We start from the raw sequence: 15,000 nt of genomic DNA on the forward strand, positions 1-15,000 counted from the left end.
GCCTGCAAGGACGGGGGATTCGGTGCTGGGCTCGGTCCCGTTTCGCTCGCAGCTACTCGGGGAATCCCTGTTGGTTTCTTTTCCTCCGCTTAGTGATATGCTTAAATTCAGCGGGTTGTCTCGCCTGATCTGAGGTCGACAACGGATACATCGCTTTCGCCCATTCCAGCACGACCGAGTACGACGCCCTGCCACGTCCTTACGGACAAGGCTGGCAGGCGGCACAACGCCTGCGCGCGTGCGTCATACGAGCGGTATGCCGAAAAGGACTCGACACGTTCGAAAACCCAGCGCCAACCGAGTGCGACGCCCTACCACGTCCTTCGCCCAACACGGAGCTACTTATAGACGAGGCTGGCAGGCGGTGAACCGCCTGCGCGCGTGCGGCGCACGAGCAGTTGCGTGGTAAGCGACCGTGTCTGAAGCCCAAACACCACCGAGGCAAAGATCGCCTTAGCAGCGCGCCGCTTCAGCGGGCACCGCAGGGGCGACTAAAACCTGGCGGGAGGCATCGTCTCGTGTAGCGTCGCCCCTGCCCCAACTGGAGTGGCCCAGTCTTTAGGGGACAGAGACTGCGAAGCACTTGGACCGACGGCGGACTACGACGGAACGCTTCAGCTCGGCCAACGGGGCACCCACGCTCTCGAAGGAGACATTTTCCGTTTCGCGGCAATTCTCCGCCGTGCCGTGACTCTTCTCGCTCGCAGACTGCGCTGTCGCGTCGAACCGCTTTCGGGGGCCACCCTTCTCCTCCCCGCTCCTCGCAAGAATCTGCCGATTCCCATTCCTGCGACGAAGCCCGGAAGGGCGCCCACACAACTGCGGTGACGTGAACGAGCGACCAGCTCTGGAGCTCGACGTACTTCGAAGGCAAACAGCGCAAATTGCGATCGCGCTGGCTTTGCGCACGGCGCGGGAATCGGCCGGCGTTTCATTCCCACGTTTTCCGTGCACGCAAGCGTGCGCTTCCGACTCTCTCGCAAACGTGCGCGCTACATGGCAACAGACGTTCGCGCCTCGTGCTTGGACCGCTCTTTCCCTGCAGGTATCCGACTCCATCCTGCGGCGGTCTTGCTAGAGGCGCGCACTCGTCACGCTGCAGTAGTAATGCCTCGTTTCCGTCTTTTCGAAGAATTGGCACAACGGTTTGCCACCGTCTCCCTCTCGTGAGGCCGCTGGCGCGTGGCTTTAGCGCTCAACGTACTGTCCATGATGCCGACGCGGTCAAAACGAGTCGACGGACGCACGTTCCCTGTGCGCCGAAGTCTCTCTTGATATGTGATCCGACCCTCAGACAGACGAAGCCAAGGGAAGACCCAAGGCCGCAATGTGCGTTCAAAGAATCAGTGCTCAGTGTGTCCTGCAATTCACACCAAGTCTCGCAGCTGGCTGCGTTCTTCATCGACCCGAGAACCGAGTGATCCACCGCTTAGAGTCGTGAAAAATAGTTTGTTCAATTCAGTACAGTACAACCAGGGTTTTAGGCACGTGGCGTCTCCCTGTGTGTGGTTTCGAAGAGCGCCTTTCGGCGTGCGCTCCTCCAGTCTCGCTCTTTCGGCGGCCGCGTCTCAGCAGCTGAAAGCCTAATGGCACTCCACTCCTGCTACTCGCGCGTGTGTTTTGCGCCCACGCCTTCCTCGCTTGCCCTCGAGGTAGCTTATGCCGTTTGCGCGCACTCGAAGCCGGTTTTACCTGCCATCCAACCACCGGACCCGTGTGTCTCGTGTGCACGTTCACATCGCTCCACTAAAAATTGCAAAGAGCGACAGAGCCATGATTAGGGCTAAGCCGCTGTGGAGTCTTTAACGGCTACACGGCCACGGGCAGGGCTTCACCCCCATCGACGTGCTTCGCTTCAGTCAGCAGTAGGTTCATAGAAGGGCCTCAAACACACACACACTTTCGCATCGGCAGATCGCCGCAGCATAACCGCTGTTGATCCAACAGCCTACTTGAGACGAAAGACAAGAGCCCGGCGCGCGTACTCGCGCAGCTCTCCAAAACCACTCGGCCAGTGCCAGGGACGGCTCCCTGCGCCGGCGCCACAACAAGTCTACTTGAGGCGGAAGACGAAGCCAGCAAGGGCCTGGCCGCAAGTGCGTTCGAATCCGGGACTACAGTCCCTCGTCTGTCCGTACTTCCTCTTTCGACGTGCGGCGCCTTCCCAAAGCGCACAAGTCCGCTAACCGCAGAACGCTTCCGACGTAGCAAAGCCGCGTTTCCTTCGGTACTTCGCAGCAACGCCGCCTTTCCCTCGGCGGCGGGCGAATAGCCTGCAGACGTCGTCGCATTAAACCGCGATCTCGACACCTCGCGCGTCACGAGCAGGAGCCGACCGGCAGCCTCCGGCCCTTTCGGACTCGGTGGCATTTGCCGCGGAGGACGGGAGAGCACTTTAGGCCACGGTTCCTTCCGTACTTGGCAGCCGCACCCTCATACCGACAGTTCCATGACCGACCGAGCGCCACACCGTTCCTTTAGTACTTGGGCGGCAACAAAGTCGGGTCGTTACTCCATACTCGCCGCAGGAAGCGACCGGCAGCCGCCAGACTTTTCAGACTCGGCAGCGTTTGCCGCGGAGGACGGGAGAGCGCTCGCACCACGGTTCCGTGTGTGTACTAAGCGGCAGCGGCATTAGCTCTCGACCGTCAGTTCCTTGACCGACCGCACGCTTCGCCGTTCCCCTCGTACTGGGCAAAGCAGCAGGTCGGGTCGTCTTACTCCCATTCCGCGCAAGAGCGCCAAAGCGGACAGAAAGCCCACCCAGTGTGCGTTACGCCGTTTCTACCCGCGGGCGCGGCCAAGCCAACCGTCCAAGGTTGCAGCCGGCGTCCACTGGGCGCAACAAATTTGGCACGGGGCGCCCCTCAAAATTCAGGCAGTCCCCGGCATGTTCGGGTATAGCCGTCCCCGCGTCCAAGCGGGGCCAGCGGCGGAAAGCGTCGGGCGCAGCGAGCTGCTTCACCCACACGGGGTAGAAACAATGGCGCTCGCCACCCTTCACAATCCGGTAATGATCCTTCCGCAGGTTCACCTACGGAAACCTTGTTACGACTTTTACTTCCTCTAAATGATCAAGTTTGGTCATCTTTCCAACAGACCGGCGCAACCGAAAGGCCGCGCCGGACATCGGTCCGAAGACCTCACTAAATCATTCAATCGGTAGTAGCGACGGGCGGTGTGTACAAAGGGCAGGGACGTAATCAACGCGAGCTTATGACTCGCGCTTACTGGGAATTCCTCGTTCAAGGGGAACAATTGCAAGCCCCTATCCCAATCACGAAAGAAGTTCCACGGGTTACCCAGTCTTTTCAGACAGGGATAAAGACACGCTGCTTCCTTCAGTGTAGCGCGCGTGCGGCCCCGGACATCTAAGGGCATCACAGACCTGTTATTGCTCTGTTTCGTGCGGCTAGGAGCCGCTTGTCCCTCTAAGAAGGTTGTAAGGTGCTGGGAACCCCGCACCTATTTAATAGGCTAGAGTCTCGTTCGTTATCGGAATTAACCAGACAAATCGCTCCACCAACTAAGAACGGCCATGCACCACCATCCACCGAATCAAGAAAGAGCTCTCAATCTGTCAATCCTCCCAGTGTCCGGGCCGGGTAAGTTTTCCCGTGTTGAGTCAAATTAAGCCGCAGGCTCCACTCCTGGTGGTGCCCTTCCGTCAATTCCTTTAAGTTTCAGCTTTGCAACCATACTTCCCCCGGAACCCAAACACTTTGGTTTCCCGGAAGCTGCCCGCCGAGTCATTTGAGTAACTCAGGCGGATCGCTGGTTGGCATCGTTTATGGTCAGAACTAGGGCGGTATCTGATCGCCTTCGAACCTCTGACTTTCGTTCTTGATCAAAGAAAACATTCTTGGCAAATGCTTTCGCAGTAGTTCGTCTTGCGACGGTCCAAGAATTTCACCTCTAGCGCCGCAATACGAATGCCCCCGTCTGTCCCTCTTAATCATTACCTCGTATTCCAAAAACCAACAGAACAGAAACGAGGTCTTGTTCTATTATTCCATGCAAGTTTATTCAGGCGACTCGCCTGCGTTGAGCACTCTAATTTTTTCAAAGTAAAAGCACCGGCCTTCTCGAGGCACACAATGAAGTGCACCAAGAAAGGACCGGCATGATGTTCAGTCCGAGCCGTCGCATCGGGTAGATGCACTACTCGTCTGGAACTGAGATCCAACTACGAGCTTTTTAACCGCAGCAGCTTTAGTATACGCTATTGGAGCTGGAATTACCGCGGCTGCTGGCACCAGACTTGCCCTCCAATTGATCCTCGTTAAAGGATTTAGAGTGTACTCATTTCAATTACGGGGCCTCAAAAGAGTCCCGTATTGTTATTTTTCGTCACTACCTCCCCGTGCCGGGAGTGGGTAATTTGCGCGCCTGCTGCCTTCCTTGGATGTGGTAGCCGTTTCTCAGGCTCCCTCTCCGGAATCGAACCCTGATTCTCCGTTACCCGTAACAACCATGGTAAGCAAGTAACCTACCATCGAAAGTTGATAAGGCAGACACTTGAAAGAAACGTCGCCGGCTCGTGGCCATGCGATCAGCACAAAGTTATCCAGAGTCACCACACAATACGGGCCGAAACCCGATCGATCTTGGTCTAATAAAAGCACCCGTCGCCCAAAGGGCTTCAGGCTCACTGCATGTATTAGCTCTAGAATTGCCACAGTTATCCAAGTAGGAAGAAACGATCTAAGGAACCATAACTGATTTAATGAGCCATTCGCGGTTTCGCCTTATTTCGGCATGTACTTAGACATGCATGGCTTAATCTTTGAGACAAGCATATGATTACTGGCAGGATCAACCAGGTAATCGTTCAACTGCGCGTCCAGCCTTTCAAGCAGGCCGGACGCCGTTTTTGCGATGCCGAGGCCACCTTCAGGCGCCCCAACACGCTTCGTTCTCGCAAAGGGTAGCACTTTGCACAGTCCGAGACGACGGCGTTCGAGCTCGCAACGGCGCCCTCCCCGCAGGGCCGGGTATCGCCACGCGGCAAGAAGCACGCAACATTCTCGATAGACCGGTTGTGTCGACTCGATCGCGGCTTGCGGTTTCTCTCGAGCCCGCAGCACTGGTGGACCGACCGACACTTGCAACGTAGCCGAGACGGCAAAGCCGCTAGGCGACGGGTCACGCCCGCGCCTTCGGCGCTTTCGTATTTGATTCGTCCGAGGACGATGCGGAACACACTTCGATATCGTGGAAAAAGCGTCGTCCGACAACCAGCCCCTAACGCATCAAGCGGATGAGGCTGCAGACGTCAGCTGTGGGATCCACGGGAGCGATACCGGGGACACGCTTGACGGGCACGAAGCCCGCCGCATATCAAACACCCAGGTCGCTTTGGGGGCGACTGCTCTCTGGGACCCCCATATAATAGCAGCGATAAGTACCCAGACCTCCATGGGGCCGTACTCGTGCCACTTTCGACGAGCGTTTGGCGAAAATCGTGCCGCCTCGTAACGCCGCGAGCAAGATTGAAAGCTTACGTCGGCAGCACAATGCCGAAGTCGTGAAAGCGCAGCGCGTCCACCGAATGCGCGAACGGCAATTTCTCGCCAATGGCCAGTACGGTTTCCTGCACAATTGCCTGTCTGTCGCCCTACGGGGCCCCCGGCCGATCGATTCGAGGCACGCTAGCACGGCCCCTTCGCCATTTCCGAGCACGAGTGCGAACAGTGCGGGCGGCGTGCTCGACGCCCCGGCTGACGTCGTTTCGGACTTTGTCTCTTCGCGTGCTCGCGGCAACGCCGCGGCCAACGACGACGTCTGCGCGGTTCTTTGCCGGTTCCCGGCGTGCTACAGTGCAGCCCTCTGCAGGGTGACACCGGCTCCGTCGTGGCCGTGCGGCGGCTTGTACGCAAAAGTTGCGTCAAAGGCGTCGCGCTCGCGCCGCCCCGGCACACGCGGTTTCGGACTTTGTCTCTTCCAGCGCTCGCGTAGTCGTGGGCACGATTGTCGACGTCGCAACGGTGCGCGGACACCGCCACGAGCACGCGCAAGACGAAAATCGCACTACGGTACAATGTCGGCCGGGGCCGTACGGCCCCTTACAGTAGCAGCGATAAGTGCCCAGACCTCCATGGGGCCGTACTCGTGCGACGCGGCGGCGTACTGCGCCGAGCCGAGCGCCAATATTTGGCTTTTGCAGGGCGGATTCGAGCTCTGGCGATCGCCGCGGTACCGCCGCTCACCGATTCAAGGCACGCTAGCGCGGCCCCTTCGCCATTTCCGAGCACGCGTGCGAACAGTGCGGGCGGCGTGCTCGACGCCCCGGCTGACGTCGTTTCGGACTTTGTCTCTTCGCGTGCTCGCGGCAACGCCGCGGCCAACGACGACGTCTGCGCGGTTCTTTGCCGGTTCCCGGCGTGCTACAGTGCAGCCCTCTGCAGGGTGACACCGGCTCCGTCGTGGCCGTGCGGCGGCTTGTACGCAAAAGTTGCGTCAAAGGCGTCGCGCTCGCGCCGCCCCGGCACACGCGGTTTCGGACTTTGTCTCTTCCAGCGCTCGCGTAGTCGTGGGCACGATTGTCGACGTCGCAACGGTGCGCGGACACCGCCACGAGCACGCGCAAGACGAAAATCGCACTACGGTACAATGTCGGCCGGGGCCGTACGGCCCCTTACAGTAGCAGCGATAAGTGCCCAGACCTCCATGGGGCCGTACTCGTGCGACGCGGCGGCGTACTGCGCCGAGCCGAGCGCCAATATTTGGCTTTTGCAGGGCGGATTCGAGCTCTGGCGATCGCCGCGGTACCGCCGCTCACCGATTCAAGGCACGCTAGCGCGGCCCCTTCGCCATTTCCGAGCACGCGTGCGAACAGTGCGGGCGGCGTGCTCGACGCCCCGGCTGACGTCGTTTCGGACTTTGTCTCTTCGCGTGCTCGCGGCAACGCCGCGGCCAACGACGACGTCTGCGCGGTTCTTTGCCGGTTCCCGGCGTGCTATAGTGCAGCCCTCTGCAGGGCGACACCGGCTCCGTCGTGTCCGTGCGGCGGCTTGTACGCAAAAGTTGCGTCAAAGGCGTCGCGCTCGCGCCGCCCCGGCACACGCGGTTTCGGACTTTGTCTCTTCCAGCGCTCGCAACCATGTCGGGGCCGACGCCGACGACTGCGTGGTGTTTCAACGATTGCCGGCGTGACACAATGCAGCTGCGTGCGGGATGCCAGCGATTCCGTCGTGTCCGTGCGGCGGCTTGTACGCAAAAGTTGCGTCAAAGGCGTCGCGCTCGCGCCGCCCCGGCACACGCGGTTTCGGACTTTGTCTCTTCCAGCGCTCGCGTAGTCGTGGGCACGATTGTCGACGTCGGAACGGTGCGCGGACACCGCCACGAGCACGCGCAAGACGAAAATCGCACTACGGTACAATGTCGGCCGGGGCCGTACGGCCCCTTACAGTAGCAGCGATAAGTGCCCAGACCTCCATGGGGCCGTACTCGTGCGACGCGGCGGCGTACTGCGCCGAGCCGAGCGCCAATATTTGGCTTTTGCAGGGCGGATTCGAGCTCTGGCTATCGCCGCGGTACCGCCGCTCACCGATTCAAGGCACGCTAGCGCGGCCCCTTCGCCATTTCCGAGCACGCGTGCGAACAGTGCGGGCGGCGTGCTCGACGCCCCGGCTGACGTCGTTTCGGACTTTGTCTCTTCGCGTGCTCGCGGCAACGCCGCGGCCAACGACGACGTCTGCGCGGTTCTTTGCCGGTTCCCGGCGTGCTATAGTGCAGCCCTCTGCAGGGCGACACCGGCTCCGTCGTGTCCGTGCGGCGGCTTGTACGCAAAAGTTGCGTCAAAGGCGTCGCGCTCGCGCCGCCCCGGCACACGCGGTTTCGGACTTTGTCTCTTCCAGCGCTCGCGTAGTCGTGGGCACGATTGTCGACGTCGGAACGGTGCGCGGACTACGCCACGAGCACGCGCAAGCCGAAAATCGCACTACGGTACAATGTCGGCCGGGGCCGTACGGCCCCTTACAGTAGCAGCGATAAGTGCCCAGACCTCCATGGGGCCGTACTCGTGCGACGCGGCGGCGTACTGCGCCGAGCCGAGCGCCAATATTTGGCTTTTGCAGGGCGGATTCGAGCTCTGGCGATCGCCGCGGTACCGCCGCTCACCGATTCAAGGCACGCTAGCGCGGCCCCTTCGCCATTTCCGAGCACGCGTGCGAACAGTGCGGGCGGCGTGCTCGACGCCCCGGCTGACGTCCTTTCGGACTTGGTCTCTTCGCGTGCTCGCGGCAACGCCGCGGCCAACGACGACGTCTGCGCGGTTCTTTGCCGGTTCCCGGCGTGCTATAGTGCAGCCCTCTGCAGGGTGACACCGGCTCCGTCGTGTCCGTGCGGCGGCTTGTACGCAAAAGTTGCGTCAAAGGCGTCGCGCTCGCGCCGCCCCGGCACACGCGGTTTCGGACTTTGTCTCTTCCAGCGCTCGCAACCATGTCGGGGCCGACGCCGACGACTGCGTGGTGTTTCAACGATTGCCGGCGTGACACAATGCAGCTGCGTGCGGGATGCCAGCGATTCCGTCGTGGCGGTGCGGCGGCTTGTACGCAAAAGTTGCGTCAAAGGCGTCGCGCTCGCACCGCCCCGGCACACGTGGTTTCGGACTTTGTCTCTTCGAGCGCTCGCAGCGATGTCGAGGCGATCGCTTACGTCTGCACGGTTTGCGGTGTGCTACAATGCAGCAGTCTGCCGCACTACACCTCTTGGTTGCCGAGGCCAGCACGGCAATTTACTGAAGCGAGCGCATTGCGCCCAGGCGGCAGCGGACTTTGTTGCTTCGGGAGTGCTCTTGCTGTAAAATTTGAACGGCTGCAGCTGCGCGAAGCAAGTGTACCTATTTTCACTCTCTCTCTGTCTGCCTTTGAGGCGACTGTAATTTCACTTTAAACGCAACTGGAGGCGGGAGCAACCTGATGAGAGTAGGTGGACTTCGGTACATGTAATTTAGAAATTGCTTTCAAGCTTTGAGGACATACACCTTCGCGCCATCTGCTTTCCCCGTCTCTTTGGCACTTTATAGTATGTGCTGCATGCTCTGCATTCCAAAGAAACACGCCTGTCTCTCTCCCTCTCTCACGTTCTTCTTCTTTTTGTAGCTGCTGTTGTAGAAGATGCTATGCTCTTTAATCGCTGTAACATAGAGTGCTTGCACAAGCCAACAACTTTTGCGTGTTTTTTTTTTTTTTCTCTTCCCAAGACGTTTCTGCCATTATTCACTAACTCTCGTTCTTAGTATGCAATGGAGCGTTAGCTCGCGCCATCTACCTTTCTTTCTGTATTGCAAAGTCCGCAGGTTTTCCTAGTTCCGTACACAGATGGCGCCAATGCGTTTTGGCGCCAGGTTCGAACGACCTCGCTCTACTCGTGTTTGGCATTTGAATGTTTCAAAGGGGTTTGCGACAGGGGGTGGTTCTTGTGCAAGGCTGAGCTTTCCAGCTGCGTTTAAGCTATGCTAGCATGTGTGCGTATATATATATATATATATATATATATATATATAAATACACAAACACACACACACACACATGCATATATACATACACACACACGGTAATGGTAAAGATGATGAGGTAGCACTTTTTTTTTTCTTTTTTTTACAATGCCTGTGTTTCAGATGGCGATCTTTCTCCCCTCTATGTTTCCGGTTGGAAGGAGTGTGCAGCGTTTTCTATATTTATTTTGTCATTCACTTCTATGTTGCTCGTCTTCGTACATGGGGCATGCTACCTAATTCTACCGGTCGATTCGACACGTTGCGATCCGTCCCGGCCTGTGCCGTATCAAAATTTTCAGTGGGCCTTGCGGTAAATAAAAAGAAATGAAGGAAATGCGCGTAGTATATTACAATTGCACACGGGCTTGAAACGAAGCCCTCAAGGAAGGTCACCTTGAGCGGTCGCATTCAGACGGAAGTAAGCATTCCCCTGGCGCGTTTTTTTTCCGCTCGCCTGTTCCGTTTTCTACGAGGTTGCCTTGGTTGGTTTCGCGTTACAAGCAAGCTTGCACTCGGGTCTCGTTTCTACGCGACAGCGTTTCGTTAACAGCGAAAGACTGAGGCGTTGCGAATTCATCCGTGAGATAGGGAGCGTTGAGTCTGTACACAGGCTGAATTTTATAATATTGCCCACGCTGTTGCTGAGGTTACCCATGTCGGCAGGGCGCCCACAAGGCAGTAGTACAATGAAGTGAAGTGAAGGACATCGCTTCTCGGCCTTTTGGCTAAGATCAAAGTGTAGATTTTTAAAGCCCATGTACGAAGATTTACGAAGCCCATCTACGAAGATTTTTAAAGCCCATGTAGGCACCTCTTAATGATCTTTTATGTTTTAGAGAAGCGTTTTGCCATGTATTTTACACCTTTACAGTTTTAGCCTTTTATCACTAACACCACTAACTAGTTTTTTTAGTCATTTGTTTGCGTTTTTAGATTATACACCTTTTATCCGTTTTTTCCTTGGTTTTGTAACATATTTTTGATGTATTTGTAACTAGCATAAATAAAAAACTCTGTTCTTATCAGCTTAATATCTGATACGGGTTCTATATGGACCCACGATATTAAACCTATTTTTGGAAGTTGGCGGAGTGCTTGAAGCCTGCTTCACCTCCGCCGCAGGTCGGCCCGGTATTGCACTACCTCCGGGATCGGCCCCGCTCACTTAGGTGAGACTTCATTCAATCAAAATGAAGAGCACAAGCTCAACGCGAGCACTGACTTGACACGCACCATTCCTATACTACACGCAACGATGCCGGTTCGCGGACCACGAGAGTAATTAAACTGCCACTCCATCTGTGTGTAGCGTCGCACTTGTTGCGTCGCAAATGGGACAGCCGCTCCAGCAAATTTCTAGTTATGGGCTTCGAGAAAAATTAATGAAAGCAAAAGAAAGAACCAGAATTCCTATTTGTCCGATGTCTCTGAATGATTGTCTCCTGTAAAGAGCCACTTGGGGGGATGGGGGGTAGGATTAGCCGTGGGGTTCGCAATCAATATGAATCCCACTCAAAGCCAACACTGGATTTTGGAGTTCACTATCGCTTGGATCCGTAAACCACCGCGCCCACGCAAGCTCGCCCTGCCGCCGAAATCCGCTGCCCAAGTGGAAGAAAGATTCCCTATGAAAGAAAAATAGAGTGCCCGATTTCTGGCAACTACTGTGCAGCCTTTGTGTACACATTTTCGCAGCAGTGGGACCGAGCGCCTCGAAAACAAACTTGTCGTATGCCCGAATGTGGCGAAATATATTCAAGGGTTAAAAGGTGCCTCATCTTTCTAACCTGTATGTTACGAAGACCTGTTGCTACCTTTTCATCATGAACATCATCATCATCATCATCCTGGCTACGCCCACTGCAGGGCAAAGGCATCTCCCATGATCCTCCAAGTACCCCGGTCAGGTGCCGATTGTCGCCATGTAGTCCCTAATCTAATCTGCCCTCCTACCTTTCTGCCACCCCCTGCTACGCTTCCCTCCTCTCGGAATTCAGTCTGTAACCCTTAATGGCCACCGGTTATCTTCCCCCCAGATTGCATGCCCTGCGCATGCCCATTTGTTTTTCCTGGTTTAAACTTTGGTGTCATTAACGAGCGTTTGTTCTCGCACACCCCAATCTGCTCTATTCCGATCCCCCCGTGACGCCACACCCATCATCCTTCTTTCCAGAGCCCGTTGCGTCGCCCTCAGTTACCCTTCGGTAATCCTCAAAGCTTTTTGTTGGGACACTCGTGGCATCTTTCTCGTTTAATGAAGTCAAATTTTTTTCAGTTTTGGGGGAAAACTCAATGAGCTAGGCGCGATTGTGTCCCTGGCGCCGCTCTCAACAAGATGGCGGCGCCCATGCTTTTTGCCTGCAGGTTCGGCCCTACGCAGAACACGCCTGCCGGGCAGTGTAGCCACGTTGAAGGGGCAAAGCGTAGTGCAGTGAAGCGCTTGCTCGGGCGAAAAACGCAAATATGAGCCAAACAGGAATTTCCATTATTGGAAATTCCAGTTCAGTTTGCGCATTGCGTTCGCCTAAGGTAAAGAACACAAATGCGAGTGCCACAGCAGTCAAGTCAAAGCTTAGGATTGCGTACCATTTTTTTTTTTTTTTTCGTGCCTTTTACTCCTGGCCTGCGTGGCCCTAGCGCGCATGCACACGAAAGTAATGAAATGGTGAAAACACGAAATAATGCGGTGCGGCTGTATCATATCTATTTTGTGCGCTTTGTTCTTTGTGGACTACAGCGGTGTGCGTCATGAGAAAGTTTCGGTGCCCTTCTTGGGTGACCAGTGAAGCTATATTTAAAACCACATTGATTTGTACGGTTATTGCTACAAACTGCGTGTGGGTGTTTTTCTTTTTCGCTGCCAACGATGGGTTATCGCAACCGCGATCGGTTCTGCTGCTACGCTAGACGCGTGCTTGCCAACGGTTGGCTCTATACGCGACCCGCGACGCGTGGTCGGCACATTCAAGCAGTCAATTGCAAACCGTTCCAAGAAAAAGGATGTACTCCACTTGCCACCTAGTTCGACGATTGTACTTTCTGACCCTCGAGGAAGCGCCGCCATCCCACGTTTTCTATAATACGATAAGATTCAGAGCGACCGCGACCACTTGTCTTTGTCAATATCTCGGAAACGCTTTCTTTTTCTTTTTTTTTTTAAATCCAGATACTCAGACGCGCCCGTGTTCACGCGCACTTGCTCTCTCCGATAAGCAGGGAAGCTCGGTTGGGGTGGTGTCGGGCCTTGCGCATGCGCTGCTGAGCTCGTCGCTTCGCCGGCCGGTCGATGCTGGCGCGGTACTGGTAATGAACTTCGACGTGCATGGTGAAACGTCACTTTGTATTGCCACTGTAGACTAGCAATGCAATGTGTTTGCGAGCGATTGGATAAATGAGAAAGCGTGCACTGTCTACAGTTTATGCCCCTCTAGAGTAGTGGAAATGTTGCTCCAAGTGTTAGGTTTGTAATTTGCGCCTACGAACATGAACTAAACAAAGAAAATGGTCTGCAGCCGCCTTCGCTTCATAAAATTCCCGTACGAAGAAATTTCCGTGCGCGAATGAGAGAGCAAAAGAGAGAAACCATGCTAAGAAGAATGGCTGCCTTTTACGTGATCTCGCGCATGAAACCAGACGATGGATTAATTTTAGCCGTTCATTTTGATTTGCCGAATGTAAACCGGAACACTTTCTCCACGCGGTCTTCAGATTTGAATGGCAATCAATCACATCCTTTCTTTTTTTTTTTTTTTCTGTTTCTTTCTATCTGGAACCGAAAGAATTCAGAACGCCATTTCAATCTTAGATTCGATTAGATATCGTGACTGGTATGCTGAAATATCACGCCTTATCTGGTGTTAACCTTCTTGATCACGGCAATAAAAAATCGCCAGTTCCCGAACTTTAATCGCGCCGAAGATGAACCGATATGCTGGATTCTTATTGTCATGATTTTATAGAAAGCGCTGGTTCTATGGCTAGCTTTGAGGAAAAGAAAAACATCGTTCAGGAATGTATAACTCTAAACAACTAAAAAAAAAATCTGCCGGCAATTGGTACTACAACGAGAGTACTGAGAATACTGGAAAAGATGAAATCCAATCATGCTGAACTGAACTGAAATTATTTCATCAAGACATGCCCCGAAAAACGTGGCCACTTTCAATGATAATTTCAAATGTGATTTCTTTCTTTTTTTTTTTCTTTTTTACGACGGATAATAATTATCTTTCCAATGGCGGATGTGAAAATTTCAGAGCACGGCATTTTCGAAATCCCAAGGCCCCGGACGCATTCTCTCTTCTTTAAGTATTTTGGTGGTGCACACGGAGGAAAATTTCGCGCACGTAATTTATAAACTAGTAGTTGATTTTCTAGAAGAACACAAAGTGCTGACAAACGGCCAACCAGGACACAATTAAATTGGTATTACGCACGGTTTCGAAGCCGCGGTAACAAAAGGGTAACAAAGGGACGTTCATTTCGTGGTGTGGATTTCACGTCTCTCACAATAAAAAAAAAATAATAATAAAAACTACTGCATAAAATAGGTTTTCCCAAACTGGATGGTTTCGATCAGCTTTTGAACAGCCCTTCCTTAAATTGAGTTGGCGTTGATTGAGCAGGTGCGGGCCTCTGCTGTTTTGGATTTTTGTAAATGGCATCAGTACTGGACAGTCCGTTCACTTGAGGATCAAAGGAGAAACCCCCCAAAAAAATATCATATCGTGGTGAGAGACGTGGCAGATGAGTACAATTATCGGCAGAAAAAAAAAAAAAGGAAAACCGCCTCGTACTCAGAAGCCGCTCCTCTCACGTGTGAAGCTTCAAACAAATTGTTTTTCTTGAGACGCTCTATAAAGTTATACACAGCTCCTTAAATGCAGCACCCGCACACAAAGCCAAACGTTCCAAGCTGGAAAGAAAGCATGAAATTCGCGGTGCCCGTTTCCTGTGAAACAACGGGCAACATTACGCCAAGTCCGCTACCACGTCAGCCGGGGCGGCCACACCCCGCCCGCGCTTAAGCCACATATGGCGACTGAAAATGCTCACCGCTCAAGCTGCGCGCGGCAAAGTCCGCAACCACGTCAGCCGGGGCGGCCACGGAGAGCGCCGAACGCCCGCGCTTAAGCCTGAAAATGCTCGGCGCTTACGCCAGGTAGCGAGAAAAAATGCTCGGCGCTTAAGCCACGCGGGGACTAAAACTGAAGCCACGGGATTGTTGCTGAAATTGTATGCATTCCGGTGGAAGTCTGTCGGCGCCGGCGCGCGGCAAAGTCCGCAACCACGTCAGCCGGGGCGGCCACGGAGAGCGCCGAACGCCCGCGCTTAAGGCTGAAAATGCTCGGCGCTTAAGCCAGGTAGCGCGATAAAAATGCTCGGCGCTTAAGCCAGGTAGCGAGTAAAAATGCTCGGCGCTTAAGCCACGCGGGGACTGCAACTGAACCCACGGGATTGTTGTTGCTGAAATTGTATGCAGTCCGGTAGAAGTCTGT

The 15,000-nt window shown here is 54.7% G+C and overlaps 3 non-coding genes and 1 pseudogene across 3 annotated transcripts; 1 reads left to right on the top strand and 3 right to left on the bottom strand.

Moving 5' to 3' along the window:
* The window catches only part of LOC140214952 (large subunit ribosomal RNA), a pseudogene marked incomplete at its 3' end in the record, with an annotated part of 2,638 nt that extends 2,500 nt beyond the window's left edge, over positions 1–138 (bottom strand).
* Positions 139–1,284: 1,146 nt separating this feature from the next.
* LOC140214950 (5.8S ribosomal RNA) lies at positions 1,285–1,437 on the bottom strand. The gene has a single exon (XR_011891876.1). It is a non-coding gene; the product is annotated as a 5.8S ribosomal RNA (ribosomal RNA).
* A 1,574-nt stretch (positions 1,438–3,011) lies between these two features.
* On the bottom strand, positions 3,012–4,826 carry LOC140214955 (small subunit ribosomal RNA). The gene has a single exon (XR_011891880.1). It is a non-coding gene; the product is annotated as a small subunit ribosomal RNA (ribosomal RNA).
* A 5,649-nt stretch (positions 4,827–10,475) lies between these two features.
* LOC140214954 (U2 spliceosomal RNA) lies at positions 10,476–10,667 on the top strand. The gene has a single exon (XR_011891879.1). It is a non-coding gene; the product is annotated as a U2 spliceosomal RNA (small nuclear RNA).
* The last annotated feature ends 4,333 nt before the right edge of the window (positions 10,668–15,000 follow it).

Source organism: Dermacentor andersoni, unplaced genomic scaffold (genome assembly GCF_023375885.2).
Source record: "Dermacentor andersoni unplaced genomic scaffold, qqDerAnde1_hic_scaffold ctg00000763.1, whole genome shotgun sequence".
NCBI lineage: Eukaryota > Metazoa > Arthropoda > Arachnida > Ixodida > Ixodidae > Dermacentor > Dermacentor andersoni.